This window comes from Pelodiscus sinensis, chromosome 3 (genome assembly GCF_052426305.1).
Source record: "Pelodiscus sinensis isolate ZL-2025 chromosome 3, ASM5242630v1, whole genome shotgun sequence".
In the NCBI taxonomy this organism is placed as follows: domain Eukaryota; kingdom Metazoa; phylum Chordata; order Testudines; family Trionychidae; genus Pelodiscus; species Pelodiscus sinensis.
Genome location: NC_143054.1, coordinates 88,673,673 through 88,679,672, shown reverse-complemented (window position 1 = coordinate 88,679,672; position 6,000 = coordinate 88,673,673).

Sequence of the window (6,000 nt, the reverse complement as noted above, 5' to 3'; positions counted from 1 at the left end):
GGCAGTGCCCCGGCACCGGCGTGCCCCGCCGCGTCTGGCGTCTGGACACCAGCACTGACTGATGGGACCGCATCGTCCTGGAGCGCTGGGAGGACCGACAGTGGACCCAGAACTTCAGGATGAGGAGGGACACCTTCCTGGAGCTCTGCGAGTGGCTCGCCCCTGCCCTGCACAGAAGGGACACTCGCATGAGGCCCGCCATCCCCCTCCAGAAGCGGGTGGCCATCGCCCTCTGGAAGCTCTCCACGCCGGACAGCTACCAATCTGTCGGGAACCAATTCGGCGTGGGGAGATCCACCGTCGGAGCGGTGCTCATGCAGGTACGGCACTCGTCGGCCACCGAGCCGGGGGGGAGAGGGGCTGCGAGGAGGGAATGGGCCACCCCAAGGACAAAGGGGGGGCGGGAGGAGGCAAAAGCGCCCCGCACCGGAGGGGTCGGTCTGTCCCGGCCGTACTACACGCCGCCAGGGGGGTTGCTACCGGGAGTGGGGCGTGGGGCACTGCCAGGGCACGAACGCTCCCAGCCACCCGGGCGCCCCACTGATTTGCGCTTTGCTGTGTCTCTCTCCGCAGGTGGTCAAGACCATCAACGAGGTGCTGCTCCGCAGGGTGGTCCGCCTCGCCGACCCGGACGCCGTCATCCGGGGATTCGGCGCCCTCGGCTTCCCCAACTGCGGGGGGGCCATCGACGGGATGCACATCCCCATCCGTGCTCCGGAACACCAGGCGTCCCAGTACGTCAACAGCAAGGGGTACTTCTCCATCCTCCTGCAGGCCGTGTGTGACCACCGGGGCCAGTTCACGGACATTAATGTGGGCTGGTCCAGCAAAGCACACGACGCCCGGGTGTACCGCAACACCTCCGTGTGCCAGCGGCTGCAGGCCGGGACCTTCTTCCCCGACCGCCACATCAGGGTCGGGGACGTTGACATGCCCGTGTGCCTGGTGGGGGATGCCGCCTACCCACTGCAGCCGTGATTGATGAAGCCCTACACGGGACACCTCAATCCCTCCCGCCAGGCCTTCAATGTCAGGCTGACCAGGGCCCGCATCGTGGTGGAGGGGGCCTTCGGGCGACTGAAAGCCCGCTTTTGATGCCTCCTCACCCGTCTGGACCTGGCCGAGCACAACATCCCTCCCGTGGTGGCGGCATGTTGTGTGCTCCACAATTTGTGTGAGCGGAAGGGGGAGGCTTTCCTGCCAGCCTGGATGGCTGAGGCTGACCGCATGGCTGGACACTACGGTCAGCACCGCACCGCCGCCATCCGGGAAGCCCAGCGGGGGGCCGTCCGGATCCGGGAAGCCCTGCGGGAGAGCTTCCTGGTGGAGGAGGAGGACTGACCTCTCCCTTGCATGCCCCACTGGGGCCTTCTTCCACCCTACCCCCTTTCCCCTTTCCCCTCCCTACCTACTGTAAATTAAAGATACATGTTTTTCAAACAAAAACGTATGTTTATTTAACATAAGTGGGGTGGGGGGAGGGAGGCGGGAGGGTGGAAGAAGGGAGGGGGAAACCTGGGACGAGGGAGCTGGAAGGGGAGGGAAGGGAGGAAGGGAAAGGAAAGCTCAGTGGTGGGAGTCCGGCTGCCTCTCCCGTCTTGCCACACTGTGGGTCCGGGGGCGTCGGTGGGAAATGGTTGTGGGGGGGGGGCAGGAGGGACAGGGGGTGTGGAGGAAGCAGGAGCGGAAGCAGGAGTGGGAGCAGGAGGGGGAGCAGGAGGAGCAGGGGGAGCAGGAGGAGAAGGGGGAGCAGGGGGAGCAGGGGGAGCAGGGGGAGGAGGAAATGGGAAGCGGTCGAGCAGGCTCTGGAGGTGGCCTCGCAGGGCACGGCCCTGCTCCTCCAGGGCCTCCAGACTCCTCCGGCGCAGCCTCAGGTCCTCCTGGATCCAGTGGTCCTGGGTGCGGAGCTGGTGGTCCATGAACCGGAAGTGCCGCCTTTGGTACTCCTCCTCGTTCCTGGCTCTCCTGCTTGCCCGGGCACGGGCAGCTGCTGCAGGCGGTGTGGTGCACCCTGCAGGCCCAGGTGCTGCAGCTGTGGTGCAACAAGAACAGCGGTCAATTACCCCAGGGGCCCAGGTGTGTGAAACCCAGCACCCCTCTGCAAGACTAAGGCCCCTGCAGGATCCCCAGCTGCTGCTCCTTGGTGGGCAAGGCCCAGGCGCACGGTTCCGGGGCTCCCTCTCACCCCAGCCCCCCGTACACATAAGCGGAACACGATGGTACTCACATGTGGATGCTTCCCCGGCCTTGGACGACACAGGCGAGCGGCTCTGTGGGGTGCCTCTGGGGTCCCGGGTCCTGGGCAGGCTGGCGGCAGGCTCCTGGCTCTCAGAGCCCTCCTCCTCCTCCTCCGTCTCCAGGAGCGGGCCCTCTGCCCCGGGGTCTATCACGTCCCGGGGGGCAGGGATGGCATGAGCCCCAAGGAGGCGGTCCAGGGCGTGGAAGTGGGGGCAGGCCTCCGGGTTGGCCCCTGGCTGGCAGGCCCGGGAGTAGGACTGCCGCAGGTCCTTAATTTTGCACCGGACCTGCTCCCGGCTGCGCTGATGGCCCCTAGCGGCCAGGCTGGCAGCCATGCGGCCGTAGACGGCCGCGTTCCTGTGGCTAGTGTGGAGATCATGGACATTGGAGGCTTCCCCCCAAACCTCGATGAGGTCCACGATCTCCGCACTTGACCAAGTGGGCGCCCGCCTTTTGCGCCCCCGGGCAGGCTCCTGGGAGCTGCCAGGCTGGTCCTGGGGAGCAGTGGAGGGCTGGGTGTCCTCGGGTGGCTGGCTCATAGTGTGGCAGGTGCAGGATCTGCTGGCACAGGTGCTGGCAGCCTTGCAACTGGCACAAACTGTGTAGCCAGCCCGTGGCCCTTTAAGGGCTCCGGGGCCGGGAGGGGGGCAATAGAGTTTCCCTGGTGTTGGCCAGAGTGGCCACCAGGGAAACCTGGGAAGCCTTAGCCTCCCACTAGTTCGAATTAAGGGTCTACACAGCCCTTAATTCGAACTAGCTAGTTCGAACTGGGCTTAATCCTCATAAAATGAGGTTTACCTAGTTCGAACTAAGTGCTCCGTTAGTTCGAATTAAGTTGGAACTAACGGAGCGCTAGTGTAGCGCCTATCAAAGTTAGTTCGAACTAACGTCTGTTAGTTCGAACTAACTTTGTAGTGTAGACATACCCTTACAGTTTCTAGTATTCCATGATTCTATGGCGTAAGCCAATTCTGTGTCTTAAGATTTACAAACTAATCACTTGAATGGGCCAATAAAAAGTGACAGTCTCATTATAAGTAAACACACAATTTGTTATTTTTCATATTTTTATATTATAATTCAATTATTTATAATTATGTTATTCATAATTATATTGTCATTTGTAAATTTTGTCCATGGGGATTTTTAAAATGAATTTTCCATTAATAGAAAAATATTAAAAAGAGGTTCAGATAAGAACAACAAAAGTAGTCAGACCTCTGTGACTGATTTATAAAGAATAATTAAGGGAATTAAATATGTAAAATTTAGCAAAGATCTAACAAAGGGCATATCTACACTGGGGAGCTATTTCAAAATAACTCCTCTTATTTCAAAATAACAAGGGGAGCATACACACAGCAAGCCCATTATTTCGAAATTATTTCAAAATAATGGGCTTGTTATTTTGAAATAATAACCCTTGCTTGTTATGAGGAATAATGCCTATTTCTAAATAGTTATTTCAGAAGTTATTATTTCAAAATAACTTATTTCAAAATAATTTCATAAAGACATAGCAAAAGTGGTGACATAATTGTCTACTGATATTGAAAGACTTCACATTGGCACACATGAGTAAAAAGAAAAGTAATGGAATATTTAAACTAAATATGGAGGAAACTCCTGCCAGTGGTAGAGTCTTCTCTGAAAGGAAGTAGAGAAACCTCCATAATTTCACTGTTGAAACCAGAGGAGACAAAGCATTAGAAAATGTAGTCTAGGAAATAATCCTGCTTTGGAAGGCAGATGGATCACATGAATATATTGGTCTATTCCTTCTGTAATTTATATGACTGTAAATTTAAGTCACAGCACTTTTGTTTTAGAACAATATTGGCAAGGGGACCAAAAGCTCTCAGTTTTATCACCATCATGAGAGTATAATGACATCTCATAGTGATCACAGAAGTTACGAAAAAAATCCTCACTACTACCAACTGCAATATTCCACATTTGGCTTGAGAGTTATGGTGGATTTTCACCTTCATCTAAAGCATCAGACACAGGTTATTGAAAGAGGCAGGTTTCTCATATGGGGCTGAAGATCTGATCTAGAATAACTAATCCTATGTTCCTTTTAAACCATTAGCCAAACCCTGCAGAAGTCAATGGGAGTCTTTCCATGGACTTCAATTGGCTCTGGACCATCTCATAAAAAATAAATCCCAAACCAATGCCCAAACATCAAGAAAGCCCAAGGAATTAGATGCTGACTACCTTTTGTTTAGTAAGAGGAGAATGAAAATAGTGAAATGAGCTGGGGAGACCTTGTAAAAGGAAGTAATAGCTATACTGCATGTTCCCTCTTTCCTGAAACTGATACTTGGAAACAATATGTTGGGAATCTGATAGAAATATGGAAGGGTGATAGAAGGAGGAACATTTTGCAGGATGCCATGCCAAGGAGCAAATGTATGCCCTGATCCCCTAAAAAGGGAATAAACAGCCTCATCAGTTTTATCTGGACATTAGGAGATCAGAATGAAGAAGTTGGTGGCAGCAAGTGCTTCCATACATAGGGCAGCTCTGGGGTTTGGTCAGATATTTGTGAGGTCAGGTCCTGAGTAACCTATGAATTCCCTTCCAGTTTTCCTTCTGTAAATTTAAAAAGGGAAGCTGTGCAGAAGATGAGGCAAAAAACAACAACAAAAGAGTTTTTTCTTCCCCTAAATAACTTTTCCCTGCCACTATTTTTATGTCAAAAGGGGGGTCTGGTGCAAAGTTGGGAAAAATAATAATAATGTATGCTACAGGCATCTATAATTAGTCTACAGATCTGCACTACTACAATTTTATACACTATATAATTTTATGCTCCTGGCATTCAAGGCTTGTAAAACTTATAACCGTTGTAGGCTGCAGACAAATAGGAATGTGTTGGAAATGCATATAAAAATCACTAATCATATTTAAAGTAGGTAAAAGAATTATTCATTCTGATATCTGATTGTTTGCAGTGATCATTTATTTCACTTTTTGATTCAAGAACTGAAAGTACTAACAGCTGGGTGTCAAAAAGTCATGTTGTTGGCTTTTTGCCTCTACAGCCAGTTTAAATCCAACTCTGGCCTGTATTAAGGAAAAGAAGTTTAGGCTTTCAATTTCTTCTCTGAGAGACTATTGTTCCCATCACAGCAAGATCTCACATTTAGCATAGTTGAACATAGTTATTACTGGTTTTTCCTTTAAAATGACGGGACTAAATAAGCTTGCAGAGAAAAAAAATCTCATTGCAATAAGAAGACAATCTTCTCAGATTGGCAATGATTTTCAGGGGGCAGAAACTTACAGAAAAACTCTGTTTTATACTCATCCACAGTCTACTTAGCTGAAAACTTTTAAGAAAACCAGTAAAAAAAATCAAATAATATAATGAACTTGGAAAGTGTATATATGTATTACTGCCCTCTACTGCATAGAATCAGAACTATTCAACTCTGGGTCATAGGTTCTGCCTTCCTACAAGTAATTGATATTTTTTCTTTCATTTCTGTGGTATGGGGGCTTGTGATCATTGCAGAGCATATGGTTTCTGTAAGGGTACGTCTACACTGCGGGTGTTTCCAGGATACTGAAGGTATCCCGAAACAACTCTGCTGCATCCAGGGATCGCTTTTTTTTGCGGAAGTGCAAACGTGCTCTTTCGGAAGCCCTGTCTTCCTCATTCCATGAGGAAAAAAGGATCTTCTAAAAGAGGGGGATTTTATGAAATTTGCCCCAGTATAGATGGGCCAAATTTTGGAAAAAGCCTCTTCTGGA